At 42.2% G+C, this 16,414-nt stretch overlaps 1 pseudogene; it reads right to left on the bottom strand.

Annotated features, from left to right (window-relative positions):
* Positions 1 to 314: 314 nt before the first annotated feature.
* On the bottom strand, positions 315 to 7,903 carry LOC122135208 (annotated as a pseudogene).
* Positions 7,904 to 16,414: the final 8,511 nt, after the last annotated feature.

Below are 16,414 nucleotides of genomic sequence, written 5' to 3' on the forward strand. Positions count from 1 at the left end.
TTCCAACACTGATAATAAATCAGCATACCTGAATGATTTCTGAAGGATCATGTGACACTGAAGACTGGAGTACTGATGCTGAAAATTCAACTTTGCATCACAGGAATATACTTTAAAATGTTTTAAAGTATATTAAAATAGAAAACCGTTACTTTAAACTGTAAGATTTTAGATACACCGTCTGGTGCACCTGGACATATCATCAGTGATGTAACCTAGGATCACGGGGGGTTTCGGGTCTTTCAACAATCAGACACCCTCCCCTAGGCGACCCAGCTGGGGTGATCAAGTCCCAGCTTATGTCCAGGTAGCTACTACCCTACACGCCATGCCTCTCCTCTCCTGATCCACAGCCACCTTGATGCTACTTCTGCAGCATCAGTGGCCAACTTGATGGCCCTTCGCTGGCTCACCCCTGTGATGCCAAGCATTTTGTAGGCCCTGCAAAGGGATTGGCCCACAAACCCTCGACATCCCACTTCGACGGGTTGGCATATTGCCCGCCACCCATTGCTCCGGCAACCCTCCACAAGCTGGGAGTACTTTGCCCTCTTTCTTTCATTGGCCTCCTCCATACGGTCCTCCCAAGGCACTGTGAGCTCCAAGAGAATTACCTGTTTGGAGGCCTCTGAAGTGAGCACGATGTCTGGTCTTAATGTTGTTATGGCAACTGCCTCAGGGAACTTCAGCTGCTTGCCCAGATCAACTGACAGCTCCCAGTCACGCGCCATTACCAACAGGCCAGAGGAGGTGCCCCGGGCAGCTGGTGTTGACTTCTCCCCAGCTCTGACAAAAGCTGTGGTCTTCACTGGGCGGAGGCTCTTGCTGTGGCTAATTCCACTGCAGATAGAATCCGCTATGGCTTTTAGGACCTGGTCATGCCGCCAGCGTTAACGCCCTTCGCCCAGGGCTTTTGGACAGCAGCTCAGGATGTGTTCCAACGTTCCTCTCTGCTGGCAGAGGAGGCATGCTGGTGTCTCCACCTTTCCCCAGGAGAAGAGGTTGGATGGACTTGGCAACACGTCATAGACCGCCTGGATCAGGAATTTTATCCTGTAGGGTTCAGCCTTCCAAAGTTCAGTCCATGTGACTTTGTGCTCCGCTGTTTGCTCCCATCTTGTCCAGGCGCCCTGTTGCCGCATCCCAGCCATCTGGCAAGCTCACTTCTCCTCAACTCCTGCACGCACCTCCTCCAGAATCAGCGACCTCCTCTCTTTTCCCTTCCGCCTTGTCGTAGCGAGGAGTTCTTCTGCTGCCCAGGCCAGCTCTCCCCTGTGCCACTGAGCCCACCAACACCTTTTGCCGTAGCCTTGACTCTGCGTCATCCACTGCCACGGCAGCCCTCCACTTCCGCCCTGTCCTGACCTCAATCCCAGCCTGGGAAACCTTTGGATCACTGGAATCCCGATACTGTAGGACCTCCCTGAACCGCATCACCATGAACTCCTCGCTCAGGCTGCTCATGGGAAGCTTCAGCTTGTTGTTCTGCCCATATAGAGTGATGCTGCTCAGGTTTCGAGGCAGTCCCTGCCACCTGCGCAGAAACCTGCTAATCCTCATCTCAAAACCTTCCACCGTTGAAATGGGGACTTCATACACCAGGAGGGGCCATAGGATCCGAGGGAGAATACCGTGCTGGTAAATCCAGGCCTTGAACTTTCCAGGAAGGCCAGACTTGTCCACCATGGCCAGCCAGGTCTCCAGGTCTTGGTTGGTCGCTTTTGTGGAAGCTGCGTCTCACAGGCTGCAATTGAACACCTTCCCAAGGCTCTTCACAGGTTTCTCTGTCAGTGATGGTATCTTGGTGGTGCCAAGTGAGAAGTGGAACTTGTCAGTAACCTTCCCTTTCTTCAGCACGAGAGACCTTGACTTTGCCGGCTTGAAGTTCATGCGAGCCCAGGACATCAGCTCCTGAAGGCCATTCAGGATCCACCTGCAGCCTGGGACAGATGTTGTGGTCACTGTCAGGTCATCCATGAAGGCTCGGATGGGTGGCTGTCTAACTCCAGACTTAGAGAGGGGCCCCCTACACTGCATTTCTGCAGATTTCACCAGCATGTTCATGGCGAGTGCAAAAAGTATGACTGAGATTGTACAGCCAGTGATGATCCCCTTCTCAAGCTTGTGTCAGTCTGAGGTTGTTGTTCCGGAGGAGACTCTCAGTAATAATATTTCATAATATTACTGTTTTTACTGTAGTTTTGATCAAATAAATGCAGCCTTAATGAGCATAAGAGACTTCTTTAAAAACATAAAATCTTACTAATCCCAATCTTTTGAATGAAAGTGTATTATAATAGGAACGAAAAAAAAAAACTAGAATTTTAAATTCTAATTTTAAAAGAATTATTATAGATCAGGGTTATTTTGGAGGAGAACGTCTTTATCAAAAAAAAAAAAAAAAGTTATGAAACGCTCAAAATTACTACTTTGAAGACCTTTTCTGGGTGTTAACCATCTTTTTAGGACTGACTGATGTGGGAAAAACCTAAAAAATTAAGATGTTCACACTTGGGTATACTCTTTACAAGATCCAACTCTTTCAGTGGCCATAAAGAAGAAAAAAATCCACTTGAGTTACCATTAGCCTACATTCCCACTGTCAGTGACTGTTCAATAATAATTATGATTTTATTGTGATTATTAAATAAAAATATTAAATTAAGAAATATATTACTTTATAATAATGTACTGTAAAGACTGTATTTATAATACAACTAAAATTACAATACTAATATTCATATTTTCTTCACCTTTTAACATTAAACTATCAAGCTTTTATTTTTGTGGAAAACCACACAGTGCCTTTAAAGCTGCTTCTTTGCTGGTAACAGGTTTATAAAAACTTCTCATTACTAAATAGGGCACTAATTACTAATCATTCATAAAACATTTTATCTTACCACTAAGAGTTCTCCTAAACAGCAGTAAAAGTTTTTAGGTAAGAGTTTCCATTTACAACCTATTATCAAAAAGCTGATTTTAGAGTTAAAACACTTTGTGAAATACTCTTAGAGCAAAAAGTCCTAAAAGTTAGGAGTTAGGAGCTACTTTTAATCTAAAGATGTATTGTGAATACGGTCTCTGGTGTTTTTAGCCTGTGCAAAGTTGATTGAAATTAAATCCCCAATTGTGCCAATATTATCTAATTTATTTTCTACATTAAATGTTAATTTATTTTTAACTATACCTCATTCTTATTATACTTATTATCATTACCGAAATCATCAGCCTAATTTCCATAACCTATGTACCATTATACCGCAAAATGTGTTCTTTTAATGTTTATTTAATAAATGGAAAAATAGTGGTTTGCTTTTAAATGTATGTGCAGAATCTATTCATTATGTTCTTTCAGGTTTGCCACATCATTTTGAAAATATGTCAGTTTTCAATAAAATAATTAAAAAATATTAGGTTGCAAATTGCAGAAGTTGTTGCAGTAATGAGATAAATCATTGGAAATAAAATAAAAATGCTAATTTAAAAATATATTTTATTTTAGAGTTTCCAGTAACTGTGCATGACTGTTCATAATCCATTTTTAAAAATGTGAAAATGTATTAGCTTTCCTAATGGCATTGACATATTCAGACTGCTGCGGTAATGAGATTTTTCAGGACTTGTTTTGGAAAATATGTTCAAAAAGGTGTTAAATTGTCATTAAAACTTTAAATATATGCTCACCAACACTTCAGACCTTGCTCTTTATGATTTAAAGGGTTCATATGATGCTGCTAAAAAGAACATTATTTTGTGTATTTGGTGTAATTAAATGTGTTTATGTGGTTTAAGGTTCAAAAAACACATTATTTTCCACATACTGTACATTATTGCTTCTCCTCTATGCCCCGCTTTTCTGAAACGCGTCGTTTTTTTAGCTCATCAGTCTGAAAAGCTAGGTGTGCTCTGATTGGCCAGCTAATGTTATGCTATGCCCCTTACCATACTGTGATGCATGTCCCGGTCAGAACACCGGCAGGACCAGACAAAACCAATAAAACCCATTACAAACGAGCCCTTTGTTGCATCCAGTGGGAACATAATTATGGATTATAATGATTTTTACTGTGTTTTTACGCATTGCGTTGCATCGGGCCGCGTAAACATAAAACCATGTCTGCATTTGTGATCAGAGAAACGACAAACAACTAGCTCGATTCTACACCAGCGGTTCTCAATTCCAGTCCTCGCGCTTCCCAGCTCTGCATATTTTGCACGTCTCTCTTTGTTAACACACCTGATTCAGATAATGCTCTGAGCATGAACTGTGTTCCCAGTTATATGGTCCCTACACAGTGTTCATTGCTCCCTACTCCCTGAGCAGGGGAAATCTATTGAAGTTTACCTCACTTCAGAACATTCATTCATGGATTTGCGCTGCGCAGTGTCTTTACACACGGACAAGTGTGACATCATATACCTCTGTAAATAAATACAATTTAAACTCACGTCTTGCATATAAGTTTGCTTCGAACTGGAATCATGGCGGAATATCCTGTGATGTCCACTTCACAGGGCACTTATGTTCGAATAGAACAAACGTCTGAAGCGATAAGAGAAACATACAAAATGTGCAGAGCAGAGGGGATTGAGGACTGGAATTGATAACTTCACTGCTCAAAACTCACGTTTGAATCATAAGTGGCAAATCCTTTACATATGTAAACATACTTACAGACTGTGAGTCAGAACAGCCGGCATTGTAGTCTTCTCTCCCAGGTTCAGGAAACAGTCCTCCATAAAATGTGGTGCACACATCTGAATATTTGGGTTAAACTGTTCTGGAACAGTGTTGTAAATACAACTTAACCGGTGATTTCTAGGTGTGTCCTCTTTTGGAAGACCAAACAGAGTATGTTCACTTTCACAATGAAACAGCGTCTCCACAACATGGCGCCAGCGGCACCAACGAGAGTCAAAGCTACACCTTCTTTCTTTGCATGAACATTTGGGCGGTGTTATGCAAATCTTTCCACATCATGACATAGATATGTGGGGGTGTGTTAGAACAAGCCATTTTAGGAGGGCATGGTTGTAAATTAGATTCATCGGCGCTGGAGACATGCCAGAGTACAACCCACGCAAAGAAGATAATTCTGCAAGTAAATGCAATCCCAGGATTTCAAACAGAGATTGTGACAAAGAGGCAACACTTACGGACTGCTGATTTAAAAGGAAATTTGTTTACAAACATTTTTTAAATTTTCATATTTGAAATCTTTGAACCTAAGATTTCGTGGGAATCACCCACATGTACACAGGGAACAGGACTGTAAAATAAAGTGCTACCATATTCCCACTCATACTGTTTGTGCTGCAGTCTACGATCTCTCACAGTACTTCTTTATGGGCTCAATTTTCACCTGTTTATACACACTTAGGCAAAACGTCCCAGGTTATGTACAGTATGTAACCATGGTTCCCCGAAGGGAACGAGACGCTGCATCCGAAAACACTATGGGAACGCCTTTCAGCGTGACCAGCTCTGAATAACATGTGTAATCAGTCCCATGAATGGGCGTGATGTCATAGTCAGGTGACGTAGCAACCAGGAAGCTATAAAAGCACATGAGGTGGAACAAGCGTCAGCTTCTAGGAATGAAGCGAACTCTGGCAGGGATGCCGGAAGTATGGCCTAGAGACGCAGCGTCTCGTTCCCTTCGGGGAACCATGGTTACATATGTAACCTGGGACGTTCCCCTTCAGGAACTCGAGCTGCATCCGAAAACGCTATGGGAATGAGAACGCCCACGCCGCCAGACTTGCAAGTCCCTGCCTAGTGTGTATATAGGGAGCACAGCTAAGGCAAGAGAACAGCAGAGCCTGGAGTGGCTCGCAGATCTAATCCATAAAATCTGACGAATGTGAGGGCCGTGGACCATCCAGCTGCGTTGCAGATATCCTGCATGGACACACCTGACAAGAAGGCCTTGGAGGCTGCCATACTGCGGGTAGAGTGAGCCTTGACTCCCAATGGTGAGGGGAGATCAGAGGACTCATAGGCAGCAGTAATTACATCCACTATCCACCGACTGAGGGTCTGTTATGTGGCTGGAAGACCTCTCTTAGGGGGACCATAGCATACAAACAGTTGATCCACCTTTCTCCACATGGCAGCTCTGTGGACGTATGCTCGCACTGAACACATACAGTTTAGCTTCTGCTGGTCTGGCTCCCCGAAGGGAGGAGGACTGAAGGCCTGCAGTACAATAGGCTGCGGGATAACTGAGGGAACCTTTGGGACATACTCCGCTTGAGGGTAGAGAAACACTTTGGCCATGCCTGGCGCAAAGTCTAAATAGGAAGGGGCCACTGAGAGGGCCTGAAGATCCCCAACTCTCTTTAGAGAACTAATAGCTAGAAGAAAGGCAGTCTTAATCGTAAGATAGCGACCAGTGATTTCTTCAATCGAAAGGAGACTTACAAAGAGCTTCTAGCACCACAGCCAGGTCCCACGTGGGGACATGGGAACGTATCGGAGGCCTCAGCGTACCACGGAGGAAACGTGAAACTAGGGGGTGTCTGCCCAGTGATTGGTCACCGAGAGGGGCGTGGTAGGCCGCAATGGCTGCCACGTAGACCTTCAGGGTGGAGTGAGTCAACCCTGTGGAGAAACGGGCCTGCAGGAACTCCAGCACTGTACCAACTGGGCAGTTGACTGGGTCAAATTGGCGATCTCCTCACCAAGAAGTGAAAAGTTTCCACTTCAAGGCATACAGTTTTCTCGTTGAGGGAGCTCTGGATTGGAGGATGGTCTCAACAACCTCGGCTGAGAGACCAGAAGCTACAAGATGTGCCCCCTCAGGGGCCACACCCATAACTTCCATAGCTCCGGGCGGGGGTGGAATATCGTGACCTCCGCGTGTGAGAGGAGATCCCTCCTGACGGGAATCTCCCATGGAGAGCCGTCGAGGAGCGAAATCAGATCTGAGAACCATACTCGGCCCGGCCAGAACGGGGCTACTAATAGAAGACGGACCCCGTCCAGGTGTACTCTCACCAGAACTCCCGGGAGCAGAGCGATCGGGGGAAAAGTGTACAGACGAAGCCTCCGCCACATCTGTACCATAGTGTCCAGTCCCAGAGGAGCTGGATGAACTAGAGAGAACCAAAGGGGACAGTGCGATGTCATCTGAGTCGCAAACAGATCCACCTGAGCCTGACCAAATATAGTCCATATCTGCTTCACCACCTCGGGGTGAAGCCTCCAATCCCCGGGCCTCGGCCCCTGCCTCGACAGGATGTCTGCACCAATATTCATATGCCCAGGAATATGTACTGCTCTTAGCGAAAGGAGTTTGCACTGGGACCACACAAGGATCTGGCGCGCCAGCTGGTACAGGGGTCGGGGGCGCAGACCTCCTTGATGGTTGATATAAGAGACCACCGCTGTGTTGTCGGTGCGCACTAACACATGGTGACCTCTTAGGTCTGGGAGAAAATTATTCAATGCTTGAAATACTGCTAGCATCTCTAGACAGTTGATATGCCATGTCAGATGGCGACCACTCCACAGACCGTGGGCAGGGTGGCCACTCATGACCGCACCCCAACCGGTGAGGGACGTGTCCGTCGCTAGCGTTACACGGCGACAAGGACCTCCCAGCACCGGGCCCTGAGACAAGAACCAAGGCTTCCTCCACATGTCTAAGGCACGTAGGCATCGCCGCATGACCTTGATAGTTTTATGTGGGTTTCTAATGCATGTAGGCACCACCGTCTTGAGCCACCACTGTAGGGGTCTCATGTACAGCAGGCCAAGAGGTAAAACGTTGGACACAGCTGCCATTAACCCCAAAAGTTTCTGAAACATCTTGACAGTGAGTGACTGGCCTTCTCTGACTCTCTTGACTGACGTGAGGATCAACTCGATACAAGCAGGGGACAGACGTGCCTGCATCGTGGTTGAATCCCACAACACACCCAGATAAGTGGTCCTCTGTAATGGAGAAAGCACACTTTTCTTGGCGTTTATTCTTAACCCCAACTTTTTCATATGGGCGAAAATGACATCTCGATGTCGAACCACCATCTGCTCTGATTGAGCCAAAATCAACAAGTTGTCTATATAATTTAGTATGCCGATGCCCTGGAGTCGCAGTGGAGCCAGCGCAGCATCCACACACTTCGTGAAAGTTTGGGGTGAGAGTGCTAGACCGAAAGGAAGAACTCAATATTGGTAAGCTTCGCCCCTGAAAGCAAACTTTAGGAACTTCCTGTGATTGGGAAGGATGGAGATATGAAAATAAGCATCTTTTAGATCTATTGTGACAAACCAGTCCTCTGACCTGATCTGAGACATGACCTGCCTGATAGTAAGCATCTTGAACTTCAGTCGCATGACTGATCGGTTTAACTGACGCAGATCTAAAATTGGATGCAACCCCCCATCCTTCTTTGGAACTATAAAGTATCGGCTGTAGAACCTGGACTCTCTGTCGTGAGGAGGGACCACCTCGATGGTCTCCTTCCTCAAGAGGGTATTTACTTCTTGTTCCAATATCAGAGCCTGCTCAGGGCCCACTAATGTGGGAAAGACCCCGTTGAAAGGTCGCCAAATTGAATTCGATAACCTTTTTCTACAGTCTGCAGGACCCAACAAGACACATTTGGCAGTAGCTTCCACGCTGCTAAATAGTCTACTAAGGGAACCAGTCTCTCGAGTCTGGTCTCTGATGTACTTTGAGCTGCTAGCTCATTGCCCTGAAGCGGAGGACCGGCAGAAACCAACTGAACTAGCTGCTGTTGAGGGCTCTGAGGAGAGAAGGGCACCGTGTAATGCGTTGCACCCTGCTCTTCCCCACTAGGGGTCACCTTCAGCGGTCCTGCTTTTTGATGTTGATTGTCATGAACGCTTTGTCGAGGGCTTCCTGGACTGAAGCACGACCCTCAGATCGGGCCTCGTCTTAGAAGCCTCCTGCTTAGAGCGCCACCAACCTCGGTCCCGTTATGGGGGAGCACGAGAGGCGACGCTCACTTTTTGCACCTCTCTGTATGAGGAGCTGGTACACGGCCGGTGCTGCTCCCGGCCAGCAGCCCCCTGAGCTAGAGAACGGCGAGGGAGGAACTACTGGAACGCCGCCGCCTGTTTACGAGCCTCCTGGTATCTTGTCGACGTCTAATTTACTCTTCTGCAGTTCGGCTTTTTTCTCGGCGGGCCAATCGATGTTTAACTTGGCTACCACGTGAGTTATCACCTCCAACAACTCCTCATACTGTGGTGACTGACAGGGCGATTCATCAACGCTCTCCTCATCCACCTCCTCAGAGGCAGATAGGCGGAGCGTCGCGTCCACTTCCCAGGGGGAAGTAGCACTGGAGCGCGCTTCCGATCCCAGAGAGCGAACGCTGGATCTGTCAGGTGAGGACGAAGATAGGGACTCGCCCGTCTGCATTCCCTCCACCAGATCCAATTGCGATCCCCACGAGTGCAGCTGCCGCTCTGCCTCGGCGAAAGCGGGGCCAGCACCGCGAGGAATGCTCGAGAAAGCTCCCACCTCAAAGAGAGCCTTCCGAGAGCGAAGCGTGCACAGGGGAAGCTGTTCACAGTGCGGACAGTCGGCCCCCTCGAGAGCCGACTCTGCGTGCTCCGCTCCCAAGCAGACCACGCGCAAACAGTGTGTATCCCCGCTCGTGATGTAGCGAGAGCAGGTAGGAACACACAGCTTGAAACGCGATCCACTTTCGCCCAAATGCTTTGTCTTACTATCAGCCGTTCTTGCCATGTTCTGCTTGTGCAACTTTGTATGACAGACAACAGTAAATAAGACTGACAGACACCTAATGGTAACTGACACACACACAGAGCTTCGCTGAATGACAGAAAAGCTGACGCTCGTTCCACCTCACGTGCTTTTATAGCTTCCTGGTCGCTACGTCACCTGCCTATGACGTCACGCCCATTCATGGGACTGATTACACATGTTATTCAGAGCTGGTCACGCTGAAGGGCGTTCCCATATCCTTTTTTTGGACGCAGCTCGAGTTCCTGAAAGGGAACACCTAGGATACCCTAACAAATGCTTAGCAGCACACTAAAAGCCATTTAGGATATTATTTTGGATATTAGCTTCTGGGCCAAATCCTGACTGATGACGATCCATTCTTGCCTTGTTAGTTCTCGGAGTTGATCACAATTTGTGAGCTTCTGCTTGTCCACTTGCCTTTTGAGGACTGACCACAGGTTCTCTATGGGATTGAGATGCGGGGAGTTGCCTGGCCACAGATCCAAAATTTCAATGTAATGATCGTTGCTGCCCTTCTTGACACAAGGCTGTTGTCCAAAAATCTTGGCATCACTGTGCATGCAGATGCTCTCACACCAACCTGCAAGCTCTGCACTGCCGGAGACATGATTCTGTAGCTGACTCCTCAGGAGGAGAAGAGATGCTTGCTGGACACTTTGGGATGTTCTAAAGACTCTTCACTGCAGTTGAACCTCTCTCCTTGAAGTTCTTGATGATCCAGTAAATGTTTTTTTTCAGGTGCAATATTCTTTGCAGCAATGTCTTTGCATGTGAGGCCCCTTTAATGGAAAGCGATGATGTTCACGTGTTTCTTTGGAGGTAACCATTGCTAACAAGAACACAATGATTGGAAGCGCTTCTTCCCTCCTTTTATAGCAGTCAGTCTGCTCTTTCAGTCTATTTAGTATGATAATGATTTCACCTGACTAGTACTCATTCACACTTTAATATGTGCTGCTGATATGATAAGTCAGTTAATGTTAGCTGGTCATTTTGTGTCAGGATCAAAAAAAGTGGGTTTTTTTTTGTTGTTGTTTTTTTTATAATTGTGAAAAGTTTATTTTTTGGCCATTTAAGCTTTTAGCAATTATTTAAAATGCATCTGATCACTCTACACAATAATCTATAAACAATGTGAATGAACACCACAACCGCTTAAGCTGCAAACTTTGCAAAACACAAAATTTATGTCACTGCCAAAACTTTTGGCCATGACTGTATAACAACATCACCATCTCACAATAGCGTTTTGGAGGTTATTTTTAATCACTTGCGTAACTTAAATGACTCAATATTTTTCTCTAGCAACACCTGGAAGTCTTTGGAAGATTTGGTTACCAACATTTTTCAAAAAAATCTTCTTTTGTGTTCAACATAAAGAAACTCATATTAGGCCTAGGTTTAGGAACAACTTTGGGCTGAGTAAATGATGACAAAATGTTCTTTTTCAGGTGAACTATCCCTTTAAGTAATCATTTAAACCTTTTAATCACTATAAGATGCATTCGTCTCTTACCACAATATCCCAGAATGCTATACTTTTTCATGACATATTTTGATTGACATATTAATTAGTACTTTAATTACAACTAGATAGTAAAGTTCATAGACAAACTTTGAAGTTGGCTCAAGAAAGCCAGACCAGAAGAGTTAAATTTAAAAAGCTTTTAGCAATTATTTAAAATGCATCTGATCACTCTACACAATAATCTAGAAACACTGTGAATGAACACCACATCAGCTTAAGCTGCGAACTTTGCAAAACACAAAATTTATGTCACTGCCAAAACTTTTGTCCATGACTGTATAACAACGTCACCATCTCACAATAGCGTTGTGGAGGTTATTTTTAATCACTTGCATAACTTAAATTACTCAATATCTTTTTCTAGCAACACCTTGAGACACTCCAAAGATTTACCATTACTGTATATTTACATTAGCAAAAACTAGTCTCATCTAATTCCATCTGTTTACCCCTCACCAGCCTATACATTCCATAAAGGGATAGATCAAAAATTAACATTCTGTCATCATTTTCACACCCTCAAGTTGTTCCAATCCTGTATAAATTTCTTTCATCTGTTGAACACAAAAGAAGATATTTTGAAGAATGTTGATAAAACATGCTATTAAATGTGATATTTTCATGTGCTTTCAGATGGAGCAGCATTTACTACACAAAGCCGTAGTTCACTGAGAATTTACACAAACAGCTTTCATAATCGCTGAACGATTTCTTTGAATTTCATTATCACGCGATTAGATCGTCTGCGATTATGAATGCGATTTTGCGTAGCATGTCATCTTGTCATTCATCTGAAAGAACTGAATGGAGATTTACTACTGATTACAGAACTGGCTTTACTGACAAGATGTGCATGACAATCACGTTCGATTACTTTCGAGTTTAAAGAGTTTTTAAAAAGTTGTAAAAGTTTGACAGTTTTTAGTGTGAGATAGTTTTCAGTTTAAAACAGTTTGAAAGATTAAAGTGAATGTTGTTTGCATGATTTGCAAGTTACTAGCATGTTGCTAGCATGTTGTTAGCATGATTAGCATGTTACTAGTATGTTGCTAGCATGTTTCTAGCATGATTAGCATGTTTCCTGCATGATTAACATGTTACTAGCATCTTGTAAGCATGATTAGCAAGTTACTAGCATGTTGGTAGCATGTTTAGCGTGTTACTTGTCTTTTAGGGTATGAGCCAAAACACAACGTTTTTGTGTTTGTCCCTTTAAATGCAAATCAGCTGGTGCTCCCAACCTCCCTTTTCAGAAGAGGGTGGAGTTTCAAGATCTCATGCTCCGGCATACCATTATGCCCAATTTCGGCACCCTGCCAAATTATTACCCACCTCGTTGAAGCCGCTACCTGATTGCCTAATCCTAACCCCACCCCTAATCCTAACCAGGGCCGTGCACAGGGGGGAAGCCCGATGGCTAGAGCCACTGCCCCTTTGCCATCATTGACTGAGGTGCCCCTCTCACCAGTCCCCCATCACCCCATCTCAAAGCTGTCTTTTACAGCTCAGCTAAAGATCTGCTGATTCCATGAATCCGCTCCGTGTTTTCCCGCATCACTTACAATCTGTGTGCCACTCTCTGGAGAGTAGAGACCACAGTCCCCGAAAGTCGTTGCATTACCAGGTAGATGCATTACGATCCACATTAGTCAGTGGTTGATCCGCTGAAATAGTTGGTAGTTTGTTTGTTTTTGTTTTTAAATGATTAATGATTCTGCCTTCTAAAAGTGCTAACAACTTGTACAAATGTTGTTGCCACACTTTGTAGACAAATAAATAAATAAATAAATAAATAAATAAATAAATAAATAAATAAATAAGAAACCCTTCACAAAAAAAAAGACAGAGAGAAAGAGTGAAGGGAGGCTGGTATAGGCAGTTCAACATTGCAAACATGAATACAAAGCTCCAGCAGGCCAGCATGCCGGTAAATCATCATATAGAATATTTAGCAGTTTGTCACACTTTAATTCTTGTAATTAAGTATATTTCCCATTATAATCACTTGTCTTGATACTAGTAATCTATAACACATCATATTTTATTAAAACCATATTAATAGTAGGCCAATAAATAGTAAAAATATTTTTTTATATAAATGTTTCTAAATTAGTTGTTTATTAGTATATAATATAGATTTATGCTGTAAAATATTAATTTAAATGTCTAATACTTATAGGGGAGAGTGGGGTAAGTTTAGCCACTTTTTACTTATGTGGTCCTCAAGATAAGGGAAAATAATGCAGAAGTACAATGAAAGTATCTATCCTATCCAAATGAAAGTATTCCTGTCATTTTAAATTATCAGAATGTGTGTATGACAAAGGGTTCTAAAAATATGGCTTCTTATAAAAAAGTGTTCCCATGGCTCAGTTTGCCCCAGGTTTAGGGTAAGTTGACCCGAGTTGAGTCAGTGGGTAAGATGCACCATCTGGGTGTAAAATGACCATCTGACCAAATCTGATTCAAACCCATGTGAAATAAATAACAATTTAAAAACCAATTTAATAATTTCCTTTTACAGACAGTCATATTTCTTAAAGTTATCTTTAACAACATAAAACCAACCAAATGAAGTTTAAATTTTAATATTTAATTGTTTGCATCTCTAAAACAATATGTTGAACACCTTCCTAAAAACAGACTAAACAGAGAGTCTGTTGGCCATTAGTGACTACAGGTGGATATGGCAACACTGCCAGAACTTATAGTAATCAAAAGAGCCCACAGACATGTTATTGCTGACAGGATACCACATGTGGTAAGGCAAAAAAAAAAAAAAAACCCACATCATGATATTATCTGTCAGACACTTTATCAGTCCTATCAAAACAGTAGCATAACACTAGTGCAGATATCTGTAGTATAAGTATGTTACGTCTATGCTATTTCATATAGTAGTCGTGCCAAAAACATTCATAAGGGCACTAGACAAAGTTATTATCTATATAGCAATGGTTATTAATGAAAACTATAACAGTAATAGGCCTATGTACTGCTGAATGAACAATAAACAACTGATTATTAAACAATGCTCATTCCTCCAAAACAGAGAAAACATCATTCACAACATCTATATATCTGTCTCTTTTAAAGTGTTTAGTGTATATAATGAGCAGAGGTGGGTAGAGTACCCAAAAACTGTACTCAATTAAAAGTAAAAGTACTTATAGAAATATTTACTAAAGTAAAAGTAAAAGTACTAGTCTGAATAGTTACTTGAGTAAGACTAAAAAAGTATAGGATAAAAAAAACTACTCAAGTAGTTAGTTACTAGTTACTTTGGGTCATATACTGAATATCTATAATCTATTTTTATTTGGATATATAGATAAAATGTATGGTGTGTGTGTGTGTGTGTGTATGTGTGTGTGTGTATTGAATATATATATATATATATATATATATATATATATATATATATATATACATATACATATATACATATATAATTTTATTTTTTCATCGGCCTTTACTCCAGTCTTCAGTGTCACATAATCCTTCAGAAATCATTCCAATATGTTGATTTATTATCAGTGATGTTCTATTTAGCTTTCTATTCATCAAAGAATCCTAAACAAAATGTCACATGTTCCAAAAAATATTAAGCAGCAAAACTGTTTCCAGCACTGGTAATAAATCAATATATTATAATTATTTTTTGAAGGATCATGACTCTGATTTGCATCACTGAAATAAATTATATTTTAAAGTATGTATTATATATGTATAAATACCCTCTGACACAGAGAAGAGTGAAAACTCCTCACATGACCGCTAAGTTACCGAACATAACGAACCAAATGCACATTGACGGATCTTCTTCTTATGTGTATTTATGCAAGCATAAATATTGTGGAAATATTAACGTTAATTGTGTCTAGGCAAAAGCATTCCTCCTGGAACAGAGCTAACACTGGTTTGGAGGATATTTATTTCATACTCTGTGACAGCTTATTTAATGTAAAATAATATTTTATTTAATGTATAAGCAGGGGAGTCATGCACTCATTATGTTTGAGGGGGACTAGTGGGGGGGGGGGGTTGTCATGTGACACAGGAGCTACAACAGCATATTGGCAAATTATTATTAAGCATTATTTATTTATTTATTTCATTTTTATTAGGAACATTCTCAGACGCATGAACTATATCATGAAATATCTCGATTCTCACCTTCATAGATTATGTTAGATAATATGTGATGGTCAAAGTAGCCTAATAATGTAATCTATTAACCATGTATAAAAACCTGTCTGTTTACTTAAGTAACAGATATGGGTGTCATGCCGTAACATATTTTTATATTTCATACCTTTATATTAAATGTGAATATAACATTGAAAGTTAATGTGATATAAAAATGTTGTAAGTTAGGCTATTAATCTTTCATTCTACAGAAAAAGAGCAAAGCACATTTACATTATCAAAGAACATTTTCACTGACAGTCTAGAGTTCAATCACTCTCAAAAACTCCCATTAAAATCACTGTTAACACTGTGAAATGAATATCTTATTTATAGATTCGTACACAAATCTGCACTTTTTTGCCAGAAAAAGGTATTCAGTCAGCGAACGAGTGAAGGAAGCCCCGGCATTTTAGCAATGACTCACCGGAACACCTTTGATTGGCCATTGCATTCATAAGCTCAACAGAATCTTACTTTAAATGGGCATTACGCCTTTAAGTTACACATACAACAAACTAATGTCATAGTGGTATTGTGTACTGTAATCAAATTTAGCCTAAGTTATACCTGTTGAACCGTAGACAGCACACACGGTGTTCATCTAATAAAGATCTTCATCGCAAGCAAACAATAGCCTTTGCATATTTGCTTTCAATTCAGTGCAGATCCAAAGCCACGTTTTCAACGCTCTTGATGTTCTTAAACTTTCTGTTACAACTCTGAGTGAGAACCACTTCAGACACTCAGGGCGTGCGGCAGGGAACTGAACTAATCATTCAATTTGATTCACGAACCAATTCACTGGTTAGCCAACTGGTTTGATCAAGCCTTTGAATAGAATTGACTCAAACGAATGAATCATTAGCAAATGAGCATCGCTCATTGCCAAGAGAAAAGTAGATAGCACGTTTGGAATAAACTGAAGCATTTATAACTTATATTGCTT

Source organism: Cyprinus carpio, chromosome A23, assembly GCF_018340385.1.
Source record: "Cyprinus carpio isolate SPL01 chromosome A23, ASM1834038v1, whole genome shotgun sequence".
NCBI lineage: Eukaryota > Metazoa > Chordata > Actinopteri > Cypriniformes > Cyprinidae > Cyprinus > Cyprinus carpio.